At 37.0% G+C, this 11,978-nt stretch overlaps 1 long non-coding RNA gene across 1 annotated transcript in view; it reads right to left on the reverse strand.

Annotated features, from left to right (window-relative positions):
• Positions 1–11,934, reverse strand: part of LOC148327568 (uncharacterized) — a 28,438-nt gene extending 16,504 nt beyond the window's left edge. The window contains exons 1-2 of the long non-coding RNA XR_015845743.1: positions 11,838–11,934; positions 7,655–7,729 (exon numbers count right to left, since the gene is read on the reverse strand). This is a non-coding gene — a long non-coding RNA (uncharacterized LOC148327568). The remainder of the gene's footprint in view (positions 1–7,654; positions 7,730–11,837) is intronic.
• Between the last annotated feature and the right edge of the window lie 44 nt (positions 11,935–11,978).

The following is an 11,978-nucleotide window of genomic DNA, read 5'->3' on the forward strand; positions in this document are numbered from 1 at the left end:
ATTTAGGGCTCGTCGGCTTTCAGGTTAAAATTCAGGAATCAGGAGCAACCTAAAATGCACTGTGCTGTTGTGAAATGAGCTATCTAAATAAAGTTGTATTGTATCCTATGGCATACAATTAAGAAGTCAGTTTATGAGAGAATGAAATGTAAGAATAAAATCCAAGTTATGAGAAGAACATTGTACAATAAGACAAAAGTTCTAATCGAACATTAATAAAAATGTAACACAAAATTGGAGCAAGAAGAAAAAGTTATGAGATTATAATCTAAATGTAATTAGAAAAAATACTACAAAATGTCATTAGAAGTTACGAGAATAAAGATATATTACAGGAAAAGTCATAAAAAAATGAAAAATATGTTTAAATGTGACATAAAAGTGCAGTTATGACTTACAATTAATTTAGTTACTCCTAAAGAATAAAGTGGTTATGCAAGAAAAAATTATTCTTTAGAGAAATAAATAAATTGTGATGAAAATTGGATCGATATGAGAATAAAGTTATATTCAGAAGTCATAAAGTTGCAGTATAATGATAAAAAAGTGTGTACTATTATTTGCGTTGACTGAGTGCGCCTCCATGTAGACAAAATTAACGCATCATTTGTCTTTTCACTCGTGGCGGTAACACTTCATCACCAAGCCAACCAATTACACATTTTCCATGTATGTGTTGCATACATCGCCAAAACACAACCACGCTGACATCTTTGCCATATGTGCCGGTTGTCAGAAGCTATTGCCGACAACGCTATCGGCTAATTATAATCTGTGCAAACACTGCAGCTCTGCTTATCTTTTGGCTGTGACATTATAGTGCCCCTATGGAGTCCGGCGGCCAGACTACAAGTCCCCGGCGGAGAAACTTGGTATGGGGGAGTAGCATGTAAATTAGCTGAACTTGTAGGATGCAATCTGTTCAGAACGGCTTGCAGACATGTTCAGAAATAGACAGCGAACAAAAGATTTACTCTGGTGTTTAATTTCACACTTGATGGAATGGGCAAGCACACCAGAGACCAAACTATTTGTATACATGAAATTAAAAAGTAAATTCTTCATAATATGTTCCCTTCAATGTCTGAATTAAGATGCCAGGGGGGGTGTTGCCTTGCTCAAAAGCACCTCAGCCGTGAATGCAGGGGGAACATTTTAATCAGATCAATCTTTAATCTACCACTATAATATATTGGAAATGGTTTTGAATTTCAAATCAGACAGCAAAATTATCATATTCCCTCAACAGGCCCTGTCTGAGCTGAGGGCGTGTGCGCACACACTGTAACATGTGACTTTTGCTATTTTCAATTCCCGCCTGCTAGAAAATGATATCAGATTAGTTTTCTAAATTGTTGAGCATTGGTGACATGATATGGCTTAGTCCACAACCCTCCCCCCCATCATTTCCTTTCTGGAGCTCTGCCATTGCAACCTGCTACACAGCTCTCAAGATATCTTTACACATATCAGACAGGCAATATCCAGCGTTTTCGTCGCACTAGCCGTGGTCCACGCCATTCCGCAAATTACCCATTTACCAGCCGAGCTTCTGTGCCTCCAACCATGTATTGGAATTATTTCATGTCACGTTTCAGAGATGCAACATTTCGGGGTTGAGGGTGTGATCCACTTTTATTTTGCATTGGACATGGTGGCCAAGGTGATTTAATATATATATATTTTGTTTAGTTTTGGACAAGCTGAGGAATACAGTGCAAGGAAAAAGTCTTCACAGCCAAATTGAAATGCCAGGTTTTCACAATCTAAGAAAGTTAGATAGAGATAAATCATTTCAAAACCTTTTCTATCACTCTCGTGGCCTCTAACTTTGGATAACACAATTTGTTATTATTCAGTTGCATTATGTCAATTCTAACACTGAAACTTGCACCCAAAATCTATTGTCTCTATTCCCTTTGACATTAAACAAAGAGCCCTCAATCAACTCAAATGGAGAACTAATTGTACTTTTTGCCGAAAAACATGTCACCGTGAAAAAAATGAAAAGTCCCATTTTAAATCCACCCTGATGCGTTGTACTCGTCTCATCCTAGCTAGTGCTAAGCTAACCAGTCAACTCCGGTGCAAATGCGCAACTCGCGTTCGTATGTTGCTGTGACAGCGTGAGAAGACAGCAGCAAAGCAACGTCTATCCCAATGAGGGGCAAACATTTGCGACTGTTGGCAAAGATTAGCGAGTGTGTGTTCAGGTCAGGGTTCATCCAAGGTTGCAAATTATCACAAAATGTTCACCAAAGTTTACCAACAGTTTTTAGTGTTTTGTTTTTCTTGGTGAGAGGACATTTTTTTTTTTTTTGGTATCGTGCTGACACCAACCTTATTTTAAGGTATCGGGTACTCAAGGAGGCTGCTGATGCAGCAAACAATACTAATGGCAAAATAAATAAATCAGTTCTTCCTTGGCAGTAGTTCACGCAACACTACGGCAGTTTGACAAGTTGGCAAATCATGTGCTACAGAAATAAATGATTCTGTTTACATTTTTTGTCATTGTTTTAAATGAAAGTTTATACAGCAAAAGTACTAGAGGCATCAGAACTCGGGATCCGAAAAAAGTAGTCTCTACCATCCTTACAGTTGAGTACAATTATTCCCGAGTGTTTTTTTTTCGGTGGGGCGGGAACACATTAATTACATCTCAATGGAGACAGATAATTTGAGATACAAATTTTTGGAGATATGAGCGTGGTCACAGAACAAATACAACTTGCAGGTCAAGGCAACACGATACAAAAAAAAAAAAAAGACTTGTACATGGAATGTTTTTGTTTCCAAACTTTTTAGGTTTGGCACAGGAGTATCATCATGGCATAGAAAAAAAAAAAACGAACTGGTTGAAGAAAGACAGATCATTAGAATCATTCAACAAAAGCCTTGGGAAGCTCTTAAAAATGAGATGCAACTCTATCAGGAGAAGGTCTGGCAGACCTAGCACCGGAACACAATCCCAGGATAACGTTCTGACAGTCGACAGCTGACAGGCGGCTCGCGGGGCAACAGGGTCCATGTCAGAACATATCAGCTTCAAACTGACGGATCGGGCAAAAAAGAGCTCGCTAAAGTGGCCCGGTAAGAACAAAGAAAGAAATACAATGCAGTAATATAATACGTTTACATGTCACTAGAGAAAACAAAAAAACAATTCTGATTGAATCCAGACTAACGCTAATGATTAGCATTAAAGCATATCTAAAAGATTTCATTAGCATATCTGCTCATGCTAACATGGGATATATCCTGGCCGGTCCAAAACTGAAACAGTTTTCCTTAGTCAGTATTTTATCCAAACAGCTTTTGACGTGATTGATTTAAAGTGAAAATGTCATTAGCAGAATTTTGACGTATGAATTAATTTTAACATCATGATACTTATTTATTACAAACACATTTAAAGAATGATTAACTGTACAGAAAAAAAAATAAATAGTGGGACTGCAAACACTGAACCCGTTTTAAACGTGGATTAGATCATTTAGTATTATATATAATTTAGACAGTATTTTTTGGGGGGGATCTGAATATTGAGCCCAAAATCCTTTCCACATTGGAATAATTTTTGGCTAATTGGTTGTAGCATTGCCTTAGGGTTGATTTCAATATTTAAAACATTTTTGGGGGTTTTACGTGCACATTTTCATTAAAAGTTGAGCATATACGAGCTGAATGTCTGCTGGGGGTTAGTTATTTCGGTGGAGCTACCTTAGCGATAATCGTGAGACATGAATAGAGTACTTGGGTCAGAGACCTTATCCAATATAATAAGAACTTGTGGGGGCAAATTAGCGAGTGTAATGAATGAGGACCTTTTGTGCAAAGCTTCATTTAAAGTAAGGATAGAGACTTGGTGGAATTCAAAAGGAGGTCAGAGTAGTTAAAAGTTTGTCCCACAGGCCGCTGTTCAAGAGAAAGAGAGGCACTAATGACCCCCGATTACAACCAAGAGTCTTTGTGAACTTTACACTCTTTGCATGTCGACGATCCAGAAATAGAAGACGCACATTCAAGGTTGGGCTTTTCATATTTCCATTTGGTGACACCAAATGGCCAACGTGCCAAGTTAAGTGCATTCAGGTAAGCCATGCATGTTAATGTGAAAAGAGCATGAACGGTGAAAATTATTTGGTTAATAGGGTTTGTAAGTCAAGCATTTCTCAGCACACCGACATTCTTTTATGAATGAAAACAAGCAAAGACGAACAGACTGAAAAACTGTTTCTTCCTGAGAGCCAACACTACCCTTACCTTGCAGCACAAAATAATGTCTTATATTTAATAATATTGCCTTTATTAGTCCCACAATGGGGAAATTCGAGATTCGAACCCAGGCCTCCTGGGGAGACTGGGTCCTGAACGCGGCGCCTTAGACCACTCGGCCATCCATATTTATTTCATTTCATATTTATTTTTATTTAATTATTTAATATTTGAATTGATATATTAAATTAAATTATTTGTAATATTGCACTGAAGAGGGGAGCTCTCCAATCTCACTGTAGAAAGACAATAAAGATTCAGATTCGGATTTTCACTTTAGCCAGCAGAAGCTAAGTAAATATCTCAATGAGGCTTGTCCCATCGGAGGTTACCACAGCAACTCACTCGTATTATTTGTTCGGCAAAGTTTCATACTTTCCTACCGCCGCCCACCTATTTTTCATCCAGAGTTTGGATCAACAATGACGAGGCACTCAAAACCGCGTTGTCGCCACCAAAGTAGCACCTGCTGCCACCGCTATCCGAAAATCTGACAAAGCAACAGCACTTTTATTTTCAATTATGTTCTTATGACAGGCATGCGTTTTGAAATTCCAGCAATAAAAACATCACTCGGTGACAGTATCACTTTGGAAAAAAAACGCTCCTGTTCCCTTCATTGTGAGTTGACTTCATGAGTCGTTTTTTTTTTTTTTTTTTTTTTTTTTTATAAATTTCATTATACAGTGGTTCCTCTACTCCTTACACTCGCATGGCAGTTGAATTTTTCATTCAAAGACTGCATGTACAGTTAAAAAAAAACAACTTTCCAAACCTATGACTAATTAAATTTCCATTGTCTCCTATGGGAAATTTCATTTTGAAATGCGTAAAACGTGCAAATCAAGATGCAAACACGTTTGTCTTTGACTGAGAAGTCACCGTTCAAGATGGTTAGAAATCGATTGGAAAGAAATAAACGAAAGCCTTTACTGCTTCATGCAAGTGGCTTGGCTTATGTTTGGCCTTTCGGGAAATGGTTTAAAGTGCAGCTTTGTGGTGTGTGATTTGTTTTTCACTCTGAAGGAGGCGTGCAGTGATCTCTGACACTAGAGAGGAGAGTAAAGACTAAATAAATAGGAAAAGGTTGATAATAGATGGAGGAGATCATGTGAGATGCATAAAAATAAACGTCCCCCTTGCAATACTACTCCTTCTAGCCCAATAATGACAACAATGCTATTCAAACAAAAAGCAGAGCAGTTGAACATATTTAAATTGGCTGATTATAGCAGGTCCAATTATGCAAATGTCATCACGACATGCAAAGTTTCATTAATGGAAAGTAAAATCTGGGTTTTTGTCAATTTACATTGTACGCGAAAGCCAAATTGCCTTTGCTAATTGATGTGTTTTGATAGATGCAAATGAACAGATTATTTTGAAAATAATGAATTATTAATCACAATCAAGTGCGCTAACAAGCGTGATTTATTAACTGATTTCTCCATACCACATTTGTCAGTGCTCGTTGCATGCCAAGCTGTATTTTAATGATGCTGTCTGTCCCAATCAGTGTCAAAGCATTCCTGTAGAGAAAAAAAAAGTCACTAATGAACCTTTCATTGTGCTCTGCTCCGTCTTGCAAAATCTGCATTCCAGTGCCATAATAAATCAGTGATACAGTGGGCAATCCGGTGCAAGAAAGGCCGGTATTGAGTTGAAATTGTAATCTCAAAAGTTGAGGATGAAGACCTTTCTTTATTATGCCGAGTATTTCCAGCTCAGTTAACTACGGCCACAACAGTTTCACAATCGAGTACACAGTGCATTGTGTTTGCGTGCCGAGAATGTTTTTTTTTTCAAGTAATTATAGTTAACAAGCATAAAGTTTTAACTACATGCAGACTCACTGTGAGCCCCTAGTGCGTGGTTATCTACAGACATTTGAAATAAGTCAAACTGCAACGTGACCTCAGTGAACCGTCTAATTAGACAAACTACAAACTCGCCCCTGCATAGGAAACGAGGAACAATGCAAGTTAAGGTGCAATGACCCAAGCCAGCCACAAACATTTCTGTTGATCAAATGCCATTGAGAGGGTTCATCTATGACATGCAAAACCCCGGAAAAATGGAGATGTGTTTTATTTATTAGGTACGCGAGTCAAAATTGACAGTTTGCACCTCACCTCACATTGAGTAGCAAAACTCAGATTCACAGATTTTTTTGGACGGTACCAAAAAGCTTTGCTGCTCTGTACGCACATCACCTCCGCACAGAACCTCAGGCAAGCTTGGCGCTACTTACGTTGCACCAGCAAGCTAGCAAAGGGCTTCGGCAGTGCGGTAATCATCATTTCCATGACGACAAATAACGCAACGATACTGACAAGAATTGTCACAAAGGCAAGATGAGGAAATGGGGAAACGATGTTAATTGTTTAGATATTAGTAACGTAATTGTGAAACACCAGAATTAAGTTCACTTCTCACAGTCTGCCTCTAGCTGCATAAAAGCGGAGAGTATACAACCTTGAGCATCAAAAATAGCAGGCAATTTAGTAAGTATCTCATTCATGACGCTACACAGCTAAACAGGGCGGAAACCAGAAACAGGAAGTGAATTATGTTACGCCGTATATGTCAGCCGGGAGTAGTGGCTTATAACCTTCACCGTATTAATATAATATAAAATATGTAGTCATATCAGTAACATTATGTCTGTTACGCAGAGCTGGGCACTTGACCCTTTTTTTGCCGGTTAGTCCCCCATCCTCTAGCCGCGATCTTGGAACTGTTCCGGCCTCGACCCACTGGCCTTATTCAACCCCCGGACCCTTCCGCACCTGGGACGGACTACCCAGCTCTGCTGATAGAATACCACAGTAGTCATGAAAATTACTTTACAATAGATCTTTTTTTTTTTAGCTGGGCTAAAAGACCATACAATCCATTTAAATCTACTAAGTTTAAATTGGACATTAGTTTGAAATTGCAACACTGAAAATGTTTCTAGACAAGAAAATATAGTTGGCTGCTATGAACAATGTGAATTCAATAAAAAAAAAAAAAAAAGAATTTATTATGCTGTCACTTTTTAATTGTTGAATATAACCTTTGATTCTGGGCTCGGGGATAAACCTGTAAAAAATTGCCCCTAAAAATTTGAAAGTTGCTCCTCAAATGATTGATTAACAAAACTTCTCCACAATGAAAAAAGTTATTCATAGATTGATAGACGCAAACACATAACGGGAAACAACATAGGCTCATGAATGGCATCTATGTGGCAGTGTTACAATTAAGGCTTCAAGGAACGGATGTGTGAACACAAACGGTGGAGCCACACATGTAGTCAAACAATATAACAAGCCCCACGGGCTTGGCTAAAAACAACGAATATTACTGCAGATTAGATTGCGGAGTTACTTACTATAAATGAGTGGAATTCGTCTTCTTTTGTCTCACATGACTGTATTATACTGCCGCCCGGTGGCCAAGTTGCACACTGCAGAAGGAAATTCCAAAGAATTAATCATGTCCCACAAACTGTTTCATTCTTTACATTCCATATAATTATGGCATTACCATGTTTTTACAAGGATATAAGAAGAAAAAAAGTAAATAAATAAAGTATATAATAACAAATAAAGAATAATAAAGAAAGAAAGAAATACAATAATATAGAGAGCTACTTTTTTACAAAAAAATCTCAACACAATGTTTTTTTAGAATAATGGCATTTCAGTTCATTTCAATAGTGAAAGATTATTTCAGAAAGTTTCGATTTAGGACCAGGAGCAGCCAACAAATTAAACTCAGACGTCAAGGCACCACTGGATTTAAAAAAAAATGTTAAATGCAGTATTTTTGTTAGCTAGCTGTCTACTTTTTGTTCCATTGTAACACAAACAATGAGGAGAAAATCCTTGCCAATTTTCATCCAGCTTTCCATATTTCACCGGAGTCAAGTATGTGTGTGTTTTTTTGCGTAACAAACGGCTATCAAAACAATACCTCTAGCCTTCACACTTTCAGAGGTAAAAAGCAATAAAAGGAGATGGCGATAAGGTTGATAGATGCGAAAAGAAGTCCAGGCTCATTTGAGGAAAATGAAAAATACAAGTGAGTGGCAGTGACCTACATAGACGAGGTACAGACAGTACATTTAGTCCATCCATTACTGTGCGCCTTTTGTCGTGTGAGAATGGCAGACATGTCAATGTCAGGAAGCAGTAAAAGCCTGTCAGTCTTCATGTGAAATGCTGAGAAGCAATAAACAAAGTAAAATATGTGTACACTTGAAAAAGAAGGTGCAGACACTTAGCTGCACCTTTACACAATGATACTCTGCGAGTCCTTCGGTTGATTCATCTACGGCAATAAGATGCAGACATGATTTTTTTGGGTTTGATCGTCGTTTGTTTTCCTCCTTAAAGTTGTGGGTAGGTTCAAGTTTGGTGCGGATCCGGATAATCTCATTTTTACGACTATTATTTTCTGATTTTATGGCTATTACGATGGCCACTTCCAATATGGCGGATGCGCTGACCGCTTCGCCCGCTTTAACGGGTGTCTGCAGTAATAAGTAAAAAACAAAAACAAAGGGAAAGATAATGGAAAGAAATTCATTTTAGATAGATTTCTGACAAATTAAGCGACATTTTTTGTTTATTTATATTTTGACTGATTCATATACAGCAGACCATATCGTTTTAGGTTGTTTTATTACCTGACATACAATATTGTCTGCTATAAATTAATTAGTCAAAATATAAATAGTAAGAAGAAGACAAAATTAAGTTAATACAAAAAAATGTTTTGTTTATGTTGCGTTTTATGATACTGTACTAGATATAATATATATTCACAATCACAATTCGTCAAATATCGACCTGTGATATTAGTTTTAGGCTGATGTAACTAAGAACGGTCATCAATCAAATAAAATCAAACATTATTATATCTTGATATTTTTAATGTCTTAGTGATTAAAATTAATTATGCTTACTGTCCAAAAAAATTTTATTAAAAAAAAGTTTCTGATCCTGACCACATGGATTAGATGCACATTTTTCAATTCTAGATCTATTCACTAACGATTATTTAAATAATATATACAATAATAAAACACATAGAACATATACAAAAAATGGACAGTGCAGGAAATCCACAAGCATGTGTGTAACGTGCAGCGTTAAGGAAAGGGGCAGAGGACGCTAAACTGCACACAAGGCTGGTCTCTAGTTGGGTGAAACGTTTTTTGTGATCTGTAATAAAAGCCATTGATCAAGAAATACGACAATTAGTGGTCGATTAATTGGCGCACCACATCTGCTAATTAACATTTTTTTTTAATCCTCTAATGTCATTGTAATTATATTACTTTTCTGCAGACTCCGTTACAATTGACCCTCCATTTTAGAATAAAATTATAGTGTAATTCCAGAATTTGAAGTCGGCCACCATGAACTAGAAAGTAGCCTGTCAACAAACAAATGGGAAAACAAATGTGGCTTTCCACGTGTATTTTCTCTTCTTGCTATTTGAGTAAGGATGAAACAGTCTCTTTCTCAGAATGAAAAATTGCATGTTCCTCCAGATACCAAGAAGTGGCAAACTGATGTTCTGCAGGACAAACCTTAGACGACGTATGCTCTTCAGTGTCACGCTAGTTATTTTTGTACTCACAGTTCTAAAAAAGGTGTATAATTAATGTTTAATTTTAACCACCCGCATGTTTCTGCATTTGAAAAGCCTTTTTGATGTTAGCTCCAACGAGTGACATCAAACATGTGGCAACGCAAAGAACAACAAAAGTCACTTTATTTGCGAGCATAACGGGACAGTGTTTGTGGTTTCTTTTGTTTTGATCGCAATAAATAATTAAGACCACGCCACGTTTGAAGTCAGATGGCTGCAAACATGCGAGTGATGCCATGAGGCCGTCCTCAAGCTAATTAAACCCAACGCCAGACACCTTTTTGATCCCATAATAGCTCGCCTGTTTAAGTAAACAAAACATCCACGATGACACCTTCTATCTTGAAAAAAGACGCAACTTCAATGAGTTTCTATTTAAAACTAAACAACTGCGGGTATGAGAGCTACTTGGACACTTCTTGGGATTAAAAAGATTCACCACCACTTATCACTATAGTGACTTTTAACACAAATTAACATACTCATTTGCTTGCAGGATTAACCATGACTTCAATTTCGCTCTTCCTTATTGATATGTAAATGTGCCTTCAACTGACCATCACAAAAACGGCAAATTGTAAAGTAACAAACATTATAACCAAGGCTGTCAAAATTAAGGCGTTAACTCTGGAGATTAATCTAAAAATGTTTAACTTGTTAAATATTTTAACTCAGTTAACTCAGTTTGATTTACTTGAATGGAATTTGCATATTTTGCAAATATTGTACCATATTAGCTAGCCAACTTTAGCACATCCTTTCAGAACAAAACAGTATGCTCAAATTACAACTGGGGCCTGCAAACCAACACTGCTGGAGTGTGGCGCTTTGAAAAATGTCTCCATTTAGATCATATTCAAGAATCAAAGAAAGCTATTAGGACAGTCTTTGACTTAAATATACTTCATATTTGGTGATTTTGTATTAATTCCAAGATATTATTCAAGTAAATATCTGTCAAAGGCTTCACAAAAAATACTAGATTGAAAATGTGATTAATCACAATTATTTTTTTGTGATTAATTAGTTAAAAAAATAATCACTTGACAGCACTAATTATAACTATTTAGAACACATTAACCTAACACTTCAAATTTACTTGAGGTTGTTCGGCAGTATTCATTAAAACCTCAAAACATCTATATTTTCTTTGTGCCTCCCCACCCCTCTCTTCACTTTTATGGATTCCAAGCTTAAACCTCTTTATTAGATTATTCCTTTAAAACATCCAGTCACAAATCGAAAGCACCTTTCAATATAATGCACTCCGGCATACAACACCGCGTTCAATAATGAACATAAAGTATTGATATTACCTCCCTGACTGACTCAACAAAAAAAAAGAAAATGTATGGGCTTTGGAAAAGTAAGGATCTCATTACATTACTCAGAGTTTTCCATGCAGAAGTTGTTCTGCCTGGATGGAGATCACTTTTGAATTGATGGCTTGCTGTGTGCTTTATTCAGTACACTCATCAGAATCAATATTAAAACATCGTTATTTCTGGGTCACATTTTGGTTCTACTGCATTTTGGAAAAGACATGAGACATGACATCCATCCTCAAGTATTTGTCCTAATTTGGGTAATTGGCAATTGCATTTACAAACCAGCATTCCCAACTATGGGCAATTTCGAGTGTTCACAATCAAAACACAGGTAGGAGAGATTCAAACTCGAATCTCTGAACTGTGTGAGGAGAGGATAATAAATTTGGAAATATAAATTCGATGTCATACTTTGTTGTACATCAAAGTGAGCGTGCTCGTGATGGGCTTATTTTTTTAAAAAAAGGACTATGACGCAGTCAAAAGACCACGTACATTGACGTCATTTCATCACGCAAACTCATGTCACCCTCACACGTTCTTAACCCTTTGCCTTTTCCCAGATGACAAATAAAACAATCTTACTTAATCCGCCGTTGATCAATGATGCTTAAATGCGCATAATTAAATGAACCGGTGAGTTGTTTGCTAGCTCCAAAACAACGGAGGGGTTGCGATCATTTTACACGGTCGCTGATTGGTGCAAACTCACCTGTAACAACATCT

This window comes from Idiotropiscis lumnitzeri, chromosome 11, assembly GCF_059441095.1.
Source record: "Idiotropiscis lumnitzeri isolate Australia: NSW breed Sydney's pygmy pipehorse chromosome 11, RoL_Ilum_1.0, whole genome shotgun sequence".
Classification (NCBI taxonomy): Eukaryota; Metazoa; Chordata; class Actinopteri; order Syngnathiformes; family Syngnathidae; genus Idiotropiscis; species Idiotropiscis lumnitzeri.